Source organism: Pongo abelii, chromosome 16 (assembly GCF_028885655.2).
Source record: "Pongo abelii isolate AG06213 chromosome 16, NHGRI_mPonAbe1-v2.0_pri, whole genome shotgun sequence".
Taxonomy (NCBI): Eukaryota; Metazoa; Chordata; class Mammalia; order Primates; family Hominidae; genus Pongo; species Pongo abelii.
The window spans coordinates 95,404,381-95,423,423 of NC_072001.2; positions in this window are offsets into that span (position 1 = coordinate 95,404,381).

Here is a 19,043-nt window from a genome sequence, read left to right on the forward strand (position 1 = left end):
GAAATTACTCAAAACCCTTCACAAAACCTTTCACTTAGGCATTGATAGCACCCATCAGGTGGCCAAATCATTATTTACTGGACCAGGCCTTTTTAAAACTATCAAGCAGATAGTCAGGGCTTGTGAAGTGTGCCCAAAAAATAATCCCCTGCACTTCAGGCCATATATTTCAATCCCGTTGTCTTTAACCTCCTTGTTAAGTTTGTCTCTTCCAAAATCAAAGCTGTAAAGCTACAAATCATTCTTCAAATGGGGCCCCAGACTAAAATCTACCACGGACCCCTGGACCAGCCTGCTAGCCCATGCTCCAATGTTTATGACATTGAAGCCACCCCTCCCAAGGAAATCTGAACTACACGACCCCTACTACGCCCCAATTCAGCAGGAAGCAGTTAGAGCGGTCATCGGCCAACCTCCCCACAGCACTTGGGTTTTCCTGTTGAGAGGGGGTACTGAGAGACAGGACTAGCTGGATTTCCTAGGCCAATTAAGAATCCCTAAGCCTAGTTGGGAAGGTGACCACATCCACATTTAAACAGGGGGCTTGCAACTTAGCTAACACCCGACCAATCAGGTAGTAAAGAGAGCTCACTAAAATGTGAATTAGGCAAAAACAGGAGGTAAAGAAATAGCCAATCATCTATCACCTGAGAGCACAGCAGGAGGGACAACGATCGGGATATAAACCCAGGCACTCGAGTCGGCAACGGCTACCCTCTTTGGGTCCCTTCCCTTTGTATGGGAGCTCTGTTTTCACTCTTTAAATCTTGCAACTGCAAGAAAAAAAAATAAAAAGTAGACTTACTCCTTGATGCCTTCTATTACTTGTGGGAGTAGATCATTTAATGGAACATGCTCGTCAAAATGATGGAACTCAGAATGCTTTTTACCAAGCACCAGCCTTCCAGTTAAGTAGTTTATAGACACATGCACTCAGGGATGGAAACATTGCGGGAAATGGAAGAGGCTGGGGAGATAAAAGCCACAGCAGGAAGACTCCCCTAGAATACTACACTGATGTTTCTTCCAAAAATCCACATATTAGGCCCTGCCACCATGACACCTCTTTCTCCACGTAGCCTTCACCACCATGCCCAGAAAGACAACCACAGAGGCCATTTTATTGGTTGTTGGATTAGAGCAAATTGTGCAGGACAGGTCAACACTCAATGACATTTTCCTGATTGACTGGTTAATACAAAAATATATCCAGTTGTCCTGGAATCGATGGAGAAATGTATCATTATCTATCTAAGCAGAGACAGATAATGCACCCAGCCACTTCTGAGCAGAGGAGGCAAGCCCACAGAGGCCTCCTTCTTCAATCCATCCTTAAGTTGTGTCCCAGAGTGTGCCTTCTTTGGCCCTGTGTGATAGGGTTAAGTTTGTCTGCGTGTGTTGTACCTTTATTTGATTTTCTAAGTGTCACCTTGTGGCCATCACCTCCATGATCTTGTGTGAGCTAGTGACACCATCCCAATCCAATAGCTGGATCAGCTGGAGTGTTCAAGGCCATCACAAGATCTCCCTTCCCCCTGCAGCCCTCATCACTGTCAATTTAATGAGGAATCCAAACACAGAATGACCTTTATTTTTGTTTATATAATTTATTTCCCCATAGCTAAAGAAATATTTGTTCATTCATTATGAAGTATTTGGAAAATACAAGTGGAAAGAAAACTCTCCTGCAAATCAGTCATAACTCCACCAAATTAAAAGATGATTGAATAACCCTTTCTTTAGTCTTTTTACTATACACGTATATTGAAAACTAAGAGCTAACATTTATTGAATGCTACAATGCCTCTACTACTTTGCTAAAGTTTCAGATATATTATTCCACTTAATTCTCACTACAACTCTAGGCAGTAAATACTACTTATAATCTTCATGTGTAGTTTTACTTTATATACAATTTTGTTTGCTAGGTTTTTGTTCCTTTAACATTGAAACATAAGCATTTTCCATTTTACTAAAATTTTTCTGGTTATCATTTTTAATGATTTCATGTTTTTTATTTAAATTTTATCTCATACTTTTAGTTTAAAACATACATTAAAATGTCTTTAAGGGTTTGTTTCCATTTTATTTTTAAAATACTGCTGTGATGAACATTTTCATGGATAACTGTCTTCCATATTTAATATTTAAGATAGTTTCTCAGAAATAGAACTACTAGATCAAATGGGTATAAATATCTTAAGTAGTTTATTCAGTTATTTGCAGACTGATTCTTGTGATTCAAAACAAGTTTATGTAATTTAAAGAACATAATATCCATCACTATCAGAAGTTATTAGCTACATTACCCTGCTAAGAGTAAAATAATTTTAAAACTCAAATAGCATTTCACCTCAAACTTTCACACAAAACTAAAAATGCTACCTATTATCAACTACTAAAAACTTTTCAAAAGTGTGTTAACATGGTACAAGTTGTTTGTGCTGTTTTGGTAAATACAAAGAGCATAAAGAGTCTAAAATTTATCCATAATCTCATGAGCATTCAGAGATGGTCCATTTTAGTATTTCGGTGGATTTCTTCCCATTTCTTAATAAATTAGATAGATAATACTGTGTAATCTATTTTACACACTTTTCCATTCAATATTACACTACATAAACCTCTTAAATGCTCTTGATCCTTGAACACAAGTGTTCCCAGGAGACTTGTATCAATAAATAAGTCCTGCAGCCTTTGGAGAGCTGCCCCCAAGCACCCCAGATGTTCTTTGCAGATCTGATTAGGGGCTGATGTGCAAAGATGGTCCTTCCTCTACTACATCCCAGATTGCAAATAGAGGAATGTTCTCTCGGTGAATATCGCTGTTATTTCTGACTGGACGGCTGAGCATTTGCTCTTATATCAAACAAAGTACCCATCAGCTTTCTGCTGATCTGGAGAAGGTGGCAGATTTCAAAAAAAAATAAAGCTTTGACCAGGGAAGGACTCCTGTGGGCTGAGCAGCAGGAAACCTGCTTTGAAGATTGTAACTTGTCAAGCCAGTCAGATGGAGTATGCTGCTGTTGGAGGTATTTTTAGAAGCCTAATTCAGCTGGGAGAGGGTGGAGGGGAATCTAGATTTGTACTCAGGTCCAGTGACAGGCAATTTAACCTAGTGAAATCATCTTCTGACCGCAGCTCTGGGGAGAGGACCCCACATCGACAGCTGGGCACTCCCTAACCTTCAGGAGCAACTGTCTGGGCTCTTGGCAAGCATGCAGCTCCAGCTTACCCGGAGCCTCTGCTCACAGTTCTTGATCTGCGGTCCCCATTTCAGAGCTAGGAGATGCTGAGGCTCACAGGAGATCAGAAACATGCCCTGCACCCTTGGCTGTACCTGGTCTCTGCTGTTCATGGATGCTTAAGAGCAAGCAGGCTGCAGCCGGTGGGACTGGCAAAGACCAAGGCAAAATAAGCTTTTCAACTGTAAAGGAGCAGTAGCTACCGAATGTGCTTCCCAGGGTTTGTCAGTTGGTACAACTCTCATAGAAACATAACCCAATCAAGGATTCCTAGGAAGTTAGATCTGGAAGGGATCTGAGAAATAAGGTGGGTCAGAAATCACAAACCGCAGCTTTTCCTAGACCTGAGTCCCACCCCACAGAGGCTGTCCCCAGCAGCGCATTTAAAACATTTGGAGGTGTTTCCAAACTTTAAAACTCAGGAGAGTTTACATAAAATCTGGATTTCTGGCTTACCTGGAAGAATTAGGACATCTTCCAGTACTGGGCTCTTATTCTTGCTGGACAGCAATGAGCCACCATCTGCAGGAGGAGCACCAAGTCCCCAGGTTGCCACCATCTCCGCTATTCCCTATTATGATTCTTATCTAGCAAGATCCATATATGCTAAGACCCATTTTGGCAGATGAGCAAATTGACCTCTGGAGATTTTTGCAATGTGTCCAGTGTCAGACAGCTTGTGAATCTCCTTGTTCCGCCCCTCCTGGCCATGTATACTTCTGCTTATAACTACCTTCTATTCACAAGGTCTCTGCAAAGTCTTCAGTGTGGTTCTCATAAACGACTAGGATTTCTTCCCTTCCTATGAAAGCCCAGCTTGAGCTGTCATCATTGCTGAAGTGAAGCCCTCCCTCTATTAGCAAGGCAAATTGAACGGGGTAGGGATGGGGGAGAACAGAGCTCTTAAAAGAAGATCAGGGTTCAGTGACTCAAGGCTTGAACTCATTTGTAATCTCTCTAACCTCGGCTACACATTAGAATCAGATTCCCCAACCCCAACCCAGACCAACTCTATCAGTATCTCTGAATCCAGGTGTCTGTATTTTTAAAAGCTTGTCAGATGATTCTAATGTGCATTCACAGCGGGGATCCATTCCTCTGATCACGTTTCCATGTGGCTGCCCCAGCTTCTGTTCTTAGTACTCATATGCCCTTTTGGGTAATTTAGTTTGGGGAGTTCCCCTTCCTCATCCGGAAAATGAGGAGGATAGATTGGATGCATGATTTCTAACTTGGGATGCTTTGTTCCTTGACATCCACAGAGGGAATTATGAGATCACTGGGTGCCTTTCAATATTGCAAAATGTCTAGTAGAAATCACACACTCGTGTTAAGGCTGCACACATTGATGAAGATGTTAAATTTCTTTGCTTTTACCTACAATTATATTTCCTCAATGTAGTAGTTCTAGTTTCAAAATATGGGGTTTGGGGAGAAAGGGAAGAATGTCCCTGGTGATTACAAATGGAGAGAGAGAGAGAGAGAGGAAAGAGAGAAAGAGAAAGGCGGGGGAGGCAGGAGGGGAAGAGAGAGAGAAAGAGAAAGAAAGAAAGAAAGAAAGAAAGAAAGAAAGAAAGAAAGAAAGAAAGAAAGAAAGAAAGAAAGAAAGAAAGAAAGAAAGAGAGAGAGAGAGAGAAAGAAAGAAAGAAAGAAAGAAAGAAAGAAAGAAAGAAAGAAAGAAAGAAAGAAAGAAAGAAAGAAAGAGAAAGAAAGGAAGAAAGAAAGAAAAAGAAAGGAGAGAGGGAGGGAGGGAAGGAAGGAAGGAAGGAAGGAAGGAAGGAAGGAAGGAAGGAAGGGAAAGAGACAAAGAGCGAGCGAGTTGGCCCTCATCGTAATGATTTCACAGTTCCTTCTAATTCAGCATTCTGTGGTTTGATGATAACCCAGGGAAGAGAAAAACGACTTCTGAGGAAGCAAATATACTCTTTGAACACCCTTCTTGTAAAGAGAATTACATTCTAACATAATCCATTTTAGTCCCACTTCTTTGTGGAATGTTCTAATTAATACCTGGAAGTCAACACACCTGAAAAAAAAAAAAAGATCCTAAATTCAGGGACCTCAACCCAGGAGGCCTGGTTTATTTAATGAGCCCACCAGTTTGACAGCCACAATCGGGGAAGAGGACGGGAACAAGGACAGTGTTGTCAGGATACACATCAGCGGACAGTGATAAAAAATAAAACATTTTGTTACATGATAGATAAGTGCTTCCTGACAATCTGTCTGCTTTTATCTCTTTAGAGCCTCCCTCTTTCTCTACTCTCACCCAGCTGTTAAATTGTTCTAGCCAACGCGACCATTTCACCAGTAAACACTTTCCTTGCCTGAAACTAGGAGGAATTTCATCAAGGAAGCAGACGCTGTGTTCGTTAAGCTGATTTTTCTCTTTGCTGTGTCTCCAAGGGAAATGCCCCCTTGAGTTTCCCTCTTGTATATGCAGGCAGAGCTGGTGACCATTGCTAGGCAACGTGTCATCATACATATTTCATCAGCGAAAGAAAGTCTATCTCAGAGAAGCCATCCTTCATCTATTCTCGGGCTTCCATTCTCCTTTATAAAAAGAATGAGAAAAAGGAATAGAAAGCCACCACCTCTATGTTCCCTGGCACCCGTGATGAGGAATCAATGACAAAAAAATCAAGTGGACAACTAAAAACCTAGGCAATAGCAATAGTTAATTTAGGAAACATAATGGGGGGGGGGGAAATTCCATTCATAATATTGTCTTAGCCAGCTTGGGCTGCTATAATAAAATACTGTAGACTGGATGGCTTAAAGAATAGACATTATTTCTCACTGTTCTGGAGACTACCAAGTCCAAGATCAAAGAGCCAACAGATTCAGTTATTGGTGAGGGCCTTCCTCCTGGCTTGCAGACAACTGCCTTCTTGCTACGTATTCTCACACAGTGGAAAGAGGAATCTCTGATGTATTTTCCTTTTGTTATAAGAACACTAATGCCATCAAGGTGGCCCCACCCTCATGACCTCATACACCGTCCAAAGGTCCCACCTAGTACCATAACCCTGGGAATTAGGGCTTCAATATGTGAATTTTGAGAGGATACAAACACCATGCCATAACAAATATCAACCCAAACTTTCAAATGATGCTTACCAAAATTTTGCATTGGTATATTAATATGAAGAGAATAAATAATTCAATGGTGTTGAACACTATAAATACAACTTTAAAAAACAATAAGGCTGGGTACGGTGGCCCATGCCTGTAATCCCAGCACTTCAGGAGGCCGAGGCAGGTGGATCATGAGGTCAGGAGTTCAAGACCAGCCTGGCCAACATGGTGAAACCCCGTCTCTACTAAAAATACAAAAAAATTAGCCAAGCGTGGTGGCAGGCACCTGTAATCCCAGCTACTCGGGAGGCTGAGGCAGAGAATTGCTTGAACCCGGGAGGCAGAGGTTGCAGTGAGCTGAGGTTGCGCCACTGCACTCCAGCCTGGGTGACAGAGCAAGACTCCATCTCAAAAAAAAAAAAAAAAAAAAAAAAAACAACCAAACAACAGCAACAAAAAACAATAAATACCTAAACAGAGGGGTGACAAAAATCTGGAACCATAACCAGAATATGAAGACTGGTTTTCTTAGGGATTAGCACTATGGATGTGATAGACAGAGTTCTAAGGTGACTCCCACGATTCCCACCACCTGGTGTACATTCCCTGTAAATTCCCCTTCTCTCGAGGGTAGGCAGGGCTTGTAAATATGATGGGATATCACGCTATGCTTATGTTATATTATATGGCAAAAGGGATTTTTGCACATGTAATTAAGACCTGTAATCAGCTGAGTTAATCAAAAGGAAGATTATCCTGGGCAGATCGGACCTACTCAGGTGAGTGCCTAGAAGGGGTCTAGCAATGGGAGATGAAAGAAGTCAGAGAGCTCCTGCGAGCCTGGAGTAAAGCATCAGCGAGACTGAGCATAGGATTCAGCTAAGCTGCATCCAGACTCCTGACCACAGAAATGGAGATAGCCAATGTGTATTGTCTTAAGCTAACAGTTTTTAAAATTTTGTTTTGGTTTGTTCTTTTGAGGCAGGGTCTCACTCTGTTGGCCAGGCTGGAGTGCAGTGGCATGAACATGGGTCACCACAGCCTCAATTTTCTGGGTTCATGTGATCCTCCTGCCACAGCCTCCCAAGTAGCTGGAACCACAGGTGCACGCCACCAGGCCTGGCTAATTTATTTATTTTTTTTTTTATATTTTTTATAGAGATTGAGGTTTCACCATGTTGCTCAGGCCAGTCTCGAACTCCTGGGCTCAAGCAATCTTCCTGCCTCAGCCTCCCAAAGTGCTGGCATTACAGGTATGAGCCAGCACACCTGGCCTATTTTAAGCTAAGTCTGGGGTAATTTGTTACATAGCAATAGAAAATGAATATAGTAAGTGACTGCTGCGTTTTCTGTTTTCCATTTTTTGAAATTCCCATGTATTACTTTCATAACAAACAAACTGAAGACAAAGTTGAAAACTCCATTTGGAATACAGGATTTTTTTAAGTACATCATTGTTGGCATCCTGAGGCAAAGGGAGCTTCTCAGAGTTTCCTGACACTTGGGCCACATTCACAAACTTCCTTTCTCACCATCAATAAGTAAAAGAGGTTTATCATGACACTAATTCAGAACCTATTTTAAAAGGACTGTGCCCGTATGTTTATTGCGGCACCATTCACAATAGCAAAGACTTGGAATCAACCCAAATTCCCACCAATGATAGACTGGATAAAGAAAATGTGGCACATGTACACCATGGAATACTATGCAGCCATAAAAAAGGATGAGTTCATGTCCTTTGCAGGGACAGGGATGAAGCTGGAAACCATCATTCTCAGCAAACTAACACAAGAACAGAAAACCAAACACCACATGTCCTCACTCATAAGTGGGAGCTGAACAATGAGAACACATGGACACAGGGAGGGGAACATCACACACAGGGGCCTGTCAGGGGGTGGGGGGCTAGGGGAGGGATAGCACTGGGAGAAATACCTAATGTAGATGACAAGTTGATGGGCGCAGCAAACCACCATGGCACATGTATACCTATGTAACAAACCTGCACGTTCTGCACATGTATCCCAGAAGTTAAAGTATAACAATAATAATCAAAAAATACTAATAGCAATACAATGAGCCATTGGTATGGTTAGGTAACCATATCAATATGGCATTAAATTTAAATGGACTAAGAACTCAAATTAAAAAGCGGAAATTATCAGCCTACATCACAAAAGCAATATATAATTTTATTCTGTTTACAGGAATATGTTTTATATATAAGCAATTGGATTAAAAGTAAAAGAATGAGAATATTTACCAGGAAAATCATATCACCTTGCTAGACCCAGAAAAAAACATGACTAAGTTCAGCACCCACTCATGATAAAAACTCACAAAACTAGAAATAGAATGAAACCTTCTCAACCTTGAAAAGTGATCTATGAAAAGTTTACAGTTAGTATCATGGAAATCATGCAAGAATGAATGCTTTCTCCTAAGGTTAGAAACAAAGCCATGATGTTTTGCTTCAAACATTTATCTTGTATTGGAAATCCTAGCCAGCACACTATATGAAAAAAAAAATTTAGGTAAAAATTGAAAATAAAGAAATAAAACTATTCCACACAGCATGATTATGTAAAGGTCATAGCATTTGAAATCAATGTACAAAATCTAATTGTGTTCCAATAAAAATATATATAAAATTAAAAAAGGAGTGTGCCTTTTAATGTACCTTATTCCAGAAATAAACAGAGATCAGACTTGGGTGTCTATGAAAAATAGTTAGAAAAGCACATGGGGATGTATATAAATAAGTGTCCATCACTGTCTTGCTTATAAAGATAAAATTCAGAACACGTATGAGCACTAGTAATTGCAGATTGATTAAAGTATGGTCCATTCATTCAATGGAATACTATGCACCCATTTTAAAGATTACACAGCTGTATATTTATTAATATAGAAAGATGTACATGATATAATGTTATGTATTTAAAAAAACAGGTTACAAGAACTTATAACAGCATGGGCCGGGCGCAGTGGCTCACGCCCATAATCCCAGCACTTTGGGAGGCCAAGGCAGGCGGATTGCCTGAGCTCAAGAGTTCGAGACCAGCCTGGGCAACACTGTGAAACCCTGTCTGTACTAAAATACAAAAAATTAGCCAGGCGTGGTGGCACGCACCTGTAATCCCAGCTACTCAGGAGGCTGAGGCAGGAGAATTGCTTGAACCCAGGAGGCGGAAGTTGCAGTGAGCCGAGATCACGCCACTGCACTCCAGCCTGGGTGACAGAGTGAGATGCCATCTCCAAAAAAAAAAAGAACTTATAACAGCATGATCTCAATTTTTTAAAAAAAGATATATAGGGATAGGTATATAAACAAGGATCTAGAGAAGGAAAGAAAGAAAAGTTGTTTGTAAGGGTGTAAGGGTGATAATAATGGTTATATCTAGTGGTTGTTTTATGGTCCTTCTCTTTTTGTTTATTTAGACTTTCTAATTTTTTCAATAAAAATAGATTAATTGTGTAACTTTTCAAATGCAAAGAAAAAATTAACTATCTAATAAATTAAAGACACAGAAACATGCGTGAGACTGCTCATTAAAAGATTTCAGTTTCTACTTAGTAGTCAATAGCAGTTGATGTTCCTCAAGTTTTATTAACTGGTGGCAGTATTCCCATTTGCCCTCATATTCATGGCAATGGTTCTATCTACTGATCCTTTTTTTTTTTTTTTTTTAGATGGAGTCTTGCTCTGTCACCAGGCTGGAGTGCAGTGGTGCCATCTCAGCTCACTGCAACTTCCACCTCCTGGGTTCAAGCGATTCTCTGCCTCAGCCTCCCGAGTAGCTGGGACCACAGGCATGCACCACCACACCCAGTTAATTTTTCTATTTTTAGTAGATATGGGGTTTCACCATGTTGGCCAGGATGGTCTCAATTTCTTGACCTCATGATCTGCCTGCCTCGGCCTCCCAAATATTGATTCATTTTAACAGAGGACTGGTCTCCAGAATAGTCTCATAAATATGTTTTTCTTAGCACTAATGGCATATTTTCCAGATACAAATTACAGGGACCAGTTCCCAATCACTGTGTTGTTATCACAAAACATGTAGAAAGCACTGAGAATTCCATCTCCATCATATGTATTGATGCTTTCATTATGACGTACCCAGCACAAGACATTCCAACTGAGAAAATGAACCCTTTCCATCATCTGCCCCCCACCTTACACCAACATCTAAGGGATGATCTCACTCTTCAGATTTGGGGTCTTCCTGCTGTGTTCAAAGTCACGGGAACAAAAGGCATTTAAAGTCCTAAAATCACTGGCGATGTTGACCAATGAGACATCTTCCTGGTGAGGTGAATGCTTGGCTGGAAGAGCACATCTGTGTATATGAGAGAGTAGAAAGACCCCCGCCACAGGGAAGCTGTAAGTGAGGGCTCTGCCACCAACTGGAGAGCCTAGTCCAGTGGTTCTTAACTGGAGATGATGTAGGCCCCCAGGAGACATTTGGCAATGTCTGAGGATATTTTGACTGTCACATGGGTGGGGGCTGTGTTTTTGGCATCTAATGGGTAGAGGCCATAGATGTTGCTAAATGTTCTAAATTCACAAGACCCCTCCTCACAACAAAGAACTTTCCAGCCCAAAATTTCAGTGCTGTTCTGCTCAAGAAACTCTGGCCTGGAGTGTCAGAGAGATACAAAGCTGGTGGTATCAAGGGCCTGACCAGGTGAGAGCAGAGCTCTCTTACAAGCTAAAACCACCCCAAAACAGAGCAACAGCCAAAGTTAGACCCAATTCCAGCTGATACTGAATAACCAGAAGTAGACTGATCCTACTTACACAACTAGAAAACCAGACAAATATGTCAAAAACAACACTATTGTCATCCGACAGCTAAGGACTCTCATCCCCGAGAGAAAGAAACAACTGAGGTTAGCCCTACGGTTGCCCAGGTTACTGCTGGAGGCATTTTCTAGGCTGAAGCACAGGGAGGGGATGCCTAAGTAGAGTCAGGAGGTCTCCCTGAGGTGAGGAGATGGAGCAGAGGATCCAGTGAGGGCAGGGCTGCTGGAATTATGGGGAGGCAGCACAAGTCTATGCAGAAAGCGTCCTGGGCCCGGCTGAGTACTGCTCTATACATGCTTAAGGGGAAACTACCTGGGACTGGAAAAAGAACCATCAGAAAGGAATACACAGAACAATTCCAGGGCTCACACAGGGCTGGGTATGGTTTGTGTTCCCACTAGCCAAGGTGGAAGAGCTTTTAATGCATGTGATAATGGGTAAAATCCACAGACATGAATGGACTTAATAGTGGGGGCAAATTGGCCTTAGAATAAAGGCTGCCCTGGGCCAGACCTAACAAAATTTAAAAGCAAGCCCCAAAGGACTAAGTAGATTCCAAAGAATTTAACTGCATGCCAAAACAAAATTCAATATTATTTGAAGGAATACAACAAAATCCAGCCAGCAAGAACATAAAAATCAGAATATCCAGCATCTAATAAAAACTTACCAGACATCCCAGGTGTGGTGGCGCATGCCTGTAGTCCCAGCTACTTGGAAGGCTGAGATAGGAAGATCACGTGAGCCCATAGGTTGAGGCTGCAGTGAGCTGTGAACCCACGACTGCACTCCAGGCTGGGTGACAGAGCAAGATCCTGTCAAAACAAACAAACAAACAAACAAAAAATACCAGATGTGCAAAGAAATTTACCAGATATGCAAAGGAAAATATGACCTATAGCCATAGGAAAAAATCAATCAAGAAAGAAAGACCTGGAAATCATAGAGATTATGGAAATAAGAGACAAGGACACTAAAATAACTTTTATTGTCATGTTCTATATATTCAAGAAGATAAACATACCAAGATGAGGAAAGAAAAGGAAGACATAAAATATTGAGAGTGCTGATTTATTTCTTCATCTCAGCGCTTAGGAACATGGTGTTGTGCTAGGCTCCAGGACAGCAGAGATGAGTAAGCCACAGCCTCTGCTCTTCTGCAGCTTATTTAGTAGAAAAGGCAGATGTTGAAACCATTAAATATGATAGAATGTGATAAATGCCAGTGTAGTTTTGGGCAAAGTGTTGGAGGAACACAGCAAAGTGGAGTGTAACCATATATGGTAGGCAGTAGGGGGTAAGATGAGGGTCCTTTATCCTTAAGACAAATAGTAATAGCCAACTTTATGCAATAGCAAAAATAATTTGCCAAGTATTTATTGTGTACCAAGAACCATAAGAAGCTTAGGGAAGAAACGGAGAAATAAAAACAGAAATGAACCCCTCCTCTCCTAAACGCAATATTTACTGACCGCTGAAAATCATTTTATCTTCACAACAACTCTGCAGGCACACTCTGGTGGATTACATTAAAGTTCCCCAATTTTTAACTCCCTTCTGTATCCATTCCTTTTGACTTGTACCTGAAGTTCTTTCCATCAAAGGATCAGAACTGATTTTCCTGCCCCACCCCTTTTTGTTTGGCCACATGACTTGCTTTGGCCAATGGAAATGTTACCAGATGTGATATGACCAGAGACTTGAAAAATGCATGTGCATGTGGGCTTATTTTCCTGTGTTATGTGCCAGTAGCATGAGGAGAATATGCCTGAAACCAGGAACAGGATGAGAGACAAATGGCACAGAAGCACTACAACAACCCACAGACCTGCAGTAAGAAGCAGTTCACTGAATAGAGCCCAGTCTAGATCAGACGAACCCCAACCAGCCCACAGATGTATAAGCCAACAAATGCCTATTGTTGCATGCCACTTTTATTTTGTGCTTGCTTGTTAGGCAGCAATATCTGACTGACACGCACCATCAGATGAAGGATGAAAGTTAAGTGACACAGCTAGAGTGATATTCCTAGTAAACAGTAGAACTGGGATTTGAATTTACATCTGCCTGATTCCAGAGCCAGCATTTTAACAGATTGCTGCTTCCCAGAAACCTCACTCCTGGGAATTTTCCTGAAGGCAATGATTCCTAAAAAGGTCATATGCACATATATATTTACTGAAGTTTTGCTTATAACATTAAGAAAAATGAAAACACCCTAAAGTCTGCAAAGTAAAAGAAGCAGTTAAACAAAGTATAATCTACCATCTTGAAGAAATGGCTTGTGCTTATTAAAATGAAAATTATGAAAAATATGTTACATTAGAGATCTATATTCTAATGTTAATCTTGGAAACCAAAATATATTTTGTAGGTCAACTAAAAGTAAAATCGTGTGCATAAATATGGAGATTTATGTATGTGTTTGCATACATATATGCAAATAGACAAGGGCAGAAAAGCAGTTTATAAAATGAAATCAATTTCAGAGAGTCGCGGGATTAGAAGCGATGTATTTTAGTCTTTAAATTTTCCATTAGAGTTGTTATAATAAAAACAGTGATTAAACTGACACACACATAGGTTTGATGTCACTCCTAATCCACTCAAAGGACTTACACCGCCACCCACTGCCAGGCTTCCAGCAACCTAAGTGTCACTGAGATCTTTCTCCCCAATCCTGTTAGCAATGGGCTTCAGAGTGCATCTTTACCATTACAAACCCCAACTACAGGCTGCTGAGGCTTACACTTGGCCTTAGGGAAGAAAGAGAAAAGGCCCTCAATCCCCAGAGGTCTTGCATTTGGCAGCCAGGACAGATTTTTCCATTAATAAGGTCTTTCAAGTCAAAGTTGGAGCCAATTCTTATCTCTCATGGTCAACCTGGTTAGAGGACAAGGAAGGGATGTGAATGTGAGGGGCATTTGCCTCCTGCCTCCTGCCTTTCCAGAATTCAGAGATAACTTGTACAAGAACGCTTATGGGTGCCAGGGCTCTCCACTGGACACGTGACACACAATATCCCATTTAATCTACAAGAGGAAGAGAAAGTCCTGAGAGAGACTCAAATGGTTACAAATATCCATTGGCCAAAGAACCAAGCACACTTAAAAATCAACACAAAGTTAGTCATGTGGATGAAGATTCGTATTTCTCTTTACTATCTCTTAACCACCAGTAGGTAGTAAACAGATCTGGAGTCTGAGATTCAAGTTCAGATCTTGACTTTGTACTTCTTTGCTGTATGCTTTTCAGCCACTTGCTTAATAATCTCCAAGTATGTTTCTTCATTTGTAAAACGGAGATTAGAATAATAACAAAACATGTCCTTCCAACCTTCCAGAGAGGTTTCAAGGATAAAATGGTGTATGTTTAGGCACTGTGCAAATATCTGTGGCTATTTTGAGAGATTCTTACAGTCATGATTTACCAAATCGAGTCTCTCAAGGTATGATAACTGTTCATACACTGGAAGGTCAAATGTGGGAGGATCTTAAATTCCATCTGTGTACCTTCCCTACAGCTGTCATGTTAGGCGTTGATGATGGGAAAAGAATTTGAAAGGATCTTCTAGCTGCCTGCCCTCTTGTCTTTTCTAATCCCACTTCAAGGTACCATGAGTGTCAGAGCAAATACTGCCTCCTCTCTTTAGAATGTTGGCAGTACAAACCAAGTGTGCTAAAAAAAAATGCTTGATAAGGCACAGTACACTTAGACATACCTCCTAGATTATTCCCTATTTTATCACATTAATTATGTGTTTATTCTCTACAGAGCCTCCCTTCTTCCCTTCTATTAGTTTCAGTATTCACTCAACAACTGGGCCATGCCTTGGGCTAGCACTGGTGCTACAGGTCATGGGAGGAGGGACTCTGCCCTTTTGAATATGATGACCTAGTAAATGGGAAAACTACCTAAATAATTAAATATACCATAAGATGTGCCATCTCAGAAGCAAGTCAAGCTTCTATGGGTTGGAAGAGTGTAGCCCAGAGAGAACAGCAGGGGCACAGGTTGACAGGAGTGAGAAAATGAAAGCTTTTTAAAAGAAGATGTCAGGATTTTTTAAACCAAGCAATTTGATTAAAAATTTTTATTTGGATTGTAAGTGGCCCATAAATTAAACAATACCAATTTATGGAGTTTTGCTTTTGTTTTAATTGAATATGTTGCCTTTTTATCCATTTTTGGAATGCTCTAAGGTTTCAGTTGCTAGGACCTGGATCCCATATTGAGATTTCAAGAGTAAAATCTTGGTGCGTGGCTCCTGGGTCTCCACCCGGCTGTCTTGTCATTCCGCTCATGTGAGAACGGACCACGTGCCGCAGCTGCTAGGTGCAGGATGTGAGAGGGGAAAGCAGCAAAAGAGGGGGCTTAGAAGAGTTAGCTAGGGCCCGACCTGGAGGGTCAGAAGGAAGGCTTTGGATTTGATCCCTCAGCTAATAGGGATCCAGAGAACTGTAAGCAGGACGGTGACCACATCAGCTGTGCCCCAGCCCTCAAAGATGTAACCTAAGGGAATGCTTCCCACAGGAAACATACCGTGGCAGTTATCGGAGCTGAGGGTTGAGAGAACGGGATCCTAGCAAATGACTTGGCACCTATGCAATCTCTGCAGCAATGTCCCCAACACATGTCAGAATAAAAACATTTGCCTAGTTCAGTGCCCCTAAAATCTCCCACTAGAAGGAGCACCTTGGAGAGTGAGTACATCAAGGGAGCTGAAGAAGAAGAGCATCCCCTAAAGGCAAAAAGAAGATGCAGTGATAAGCAGGGTGAGATTTGGAAAAAGGCAATGGACAACCAGCAGAGAGATAGCCCAAAAATGGGTGGGCTCTCCACCAGGGCCCCAAGAGCAAGGAGATGGAAGGAAAAACTTCAGTAGCTAATTTTCAGTAGTTTCATTCATTAGAACATGCCTAACTCCCCAAGATATCTGAAAGTCAAGATCAGAAACAAGCATATTTGAGACCTGTACAGGAACTTCTGCCAGCAAATACACTGTGTTCAAGATGGCTTTAGCAACCAACCACCAGGTAAACTAAAATGAGGTAGGCCACAGCTTCCATTGGTCTCTGTGCCCAGGTGGTTTTGGATCCCTTGGAGTAGCGCTAATGGACCCCAAGAGTAGGAATTATAGGAGTCTAGATTGGTAGATGTGACAAACTAAAATGTAATACTCTTGCATATCGAAAAATCCACAGATACAAAATTAAAAGGCAAATTTAGAGAAGATGAGCTTTATGCACAAAGCTGTGTTTAATCATTTTATTTATTTTCATGAAAAATTTAAGACAACCTAATAATCCTACAATCGGCTTTTAAAAGGTAGTTATGAAGACTGGTAAATGTGGGAAGTGCTCACAAATGCATAACTAAGGAATAGAAACAGAACATGACATTTGGAATATATAGTATAATTTTAATCCAAATAGCAATAAAAACGGTATGCATAAAGAATCTAGAAAGAAATTTTAAAATATTTGTTCCTTCTTATTCCCTTGGGTAAATGCTATTAACCAGAAGCTGATGGAAATGTTTTTGGACAAAATCCATCTGTTTGAGATTCATCTTGCTTTTGGAGTCTGATCTCTCATCTCGGTTTGGGAAAAGCCATCTATGAAAATACATATTTTTTTTTTTTTAGCCAGAGTGACATTAATCTTTGTTTTTTCCTTTTGGGGGCCAATAATAGATGCAGCTACTAGAGCTCCCACCGGGAATCCCCACATGACATGGGCTCTGGCCGGCAGTTTCTTTCTCCTCTCTGGTACCTGCCATGGCCCCCATGCTCTGCTCTGTGAAGGGAGGAGTGGGGAACGGGAGGGTGGAGAAGGTGGCATTCCATGCAGAAGGCTTCCCCTGCAGTTTGCGGGTGAGATTCAGAGTAGAACTGTTCAGCTGTTTGAACCTACGAGGATCTAGCACAAAGCAAGCCTTCCATAAATGCTAGTTAAACTGTATTAGAAGCATAAACAAAGTATACGTTTAACCAGGCTCCTGGTACAAACCAAATAAATGTACACAGAAGCCAGAGTTTATTTCAAGGGCCAAGGAAGAAGAAAACACTCTCTTAGACTCTTTTGTGTCTTTCTGGGGTGAAAAAGTTGTCACTTTTGCAAATGATTACAGCCCTCGCCTAATTCTTCCATCGTATGCTCTGTCTGGCATGGGGAACTCACTATGAGGTGGAAGACAGGAGGGTGAGCATAGATGAATGTGCCCCAGCACTGGAGGACTACCAGCATGAGCAGCAGAGGCTTCCTAAAGGTCTCTGTGCCCATGTGGAGCAGGTGGTAGGGACAAACTGCTGTGTACCAAGAGGAGAGACAGAAGAATAGCAGAAACAAAGTTCCCAATGGAGTTAGAAATACGAGTGGACACAAACCTCTATGATTTTCTGCTGAGGCCCCTACTATAAAAGACTGCTTGCCACCTGCTTCTGGAAAAAGAGCCTTCTGGGTGCATTAACGTTATTTACAACTAGGCTGCTTCCACCTGTGCAAGCACTGATGCAGGCAGTGGGTGTATGGGAACTGTAAAGGCAAATGCAGAATAGCCCTGCTCTTAAGAAGCTTCCAGTCTGCAAAGGCATCTTGGTCCTCCTGGGCATACAGAGACCTGAATTCAAATCTCAGCTTGGGCTCTGGACAACCACATAACCTTAAGTAAGTCTCGACTCCTGCCCTGACCTTTTTACACTGTCCATAAAGTTGAGGTGACGTATTTAGGAATTCCCACTCCTCTGACCTGCTATTGGCATCCATCAGCAGAGTGCTTTTTCACTCTGAAAACTTCCTGCAGTATCACTAAGAACCAGGAGGATAACCTCTCAACTTCCCACCGAGCATGTCAGCATCTCCACTGTGGCACCAAGGGAAAGGAACGCCCTGGGCTCGGAGGGCTCCAGGAACCACAGCATGACTGTTGCCCCATGTGTACGGTAATTCCACCAAGGGCTAAGTGGCTAGCAAATTTGGAAGGGCAGGGTTTGTGATTCGCTCTCCTCCCAGTATCCCCCATATAGCTCTCTATTGCATATGCAGCAAGTCTGAACCCAGTTCATAGGACACAGGTTTGCACATGATGAATCTTTATTTTACTACAACTCAACTTAAATTCCATTTGAAGCCCATTCTGCTTGAAAGCAGAAAATGTAATCTTAGCCAATACTGGGAAATCTTTGCACTTCAGGTTTAAACACAGACAGTTCAGAATTTCCCGTTCCCCTCCCTTTTCCCAGGAGTAACATCAGAGTTCAGGGAGCCCCATTAGTTCCAGGTAGCAGAATCATTAGTTCCAGGTAGGCAAAAAGAAAGAGTTCATATTCCCCAGTCCTTGTTTCTCGATGCAGAAATATTTGTCGAGTAGTACTCCAGGCCCTTTTCCTCATGCCTCCATGGCTTATCTAAAAGGAGCCAGGCTTGTTTTTCTGTGTTTCCCTCTCTTTAAGATCTGTCTTCAGAAAGCACCCACTCCCCTCTGCCCCTGCCAAAGAAGGGCTGCAGTTGGCTTGCACTTCTGTGAATATATTAGTCCATGGAACCCTGGCGTGCTGTACCTATTAGTAGGTCCACTGTTTTCACTGAACTCAGCCTCATCCTCCCATCTCACCTTTCTCCCTTATAAAGATGGTGCTTGGATTTAAGACAGCCCAACTTCTCTATCTCTCAATTATTTCTGAACTTAGGTTATGGACAGGGATGTTATTTATGAGCCCCCTCCAATCCTTATGAGTAGTGTCTGCCCATGTAGGCATCTGCTGATGTGTCTGTATTTCTTTCTGCTCCCCAGAGCAGGGGCTCAGCCACCGTGAGCTGATGCAAACCCCATCGTGTCTATGAGCTTGCCAGTGCCTCTTCTCTCTGCTGACTCCCCTCTTGAGCACACGGGGACATGTGTAT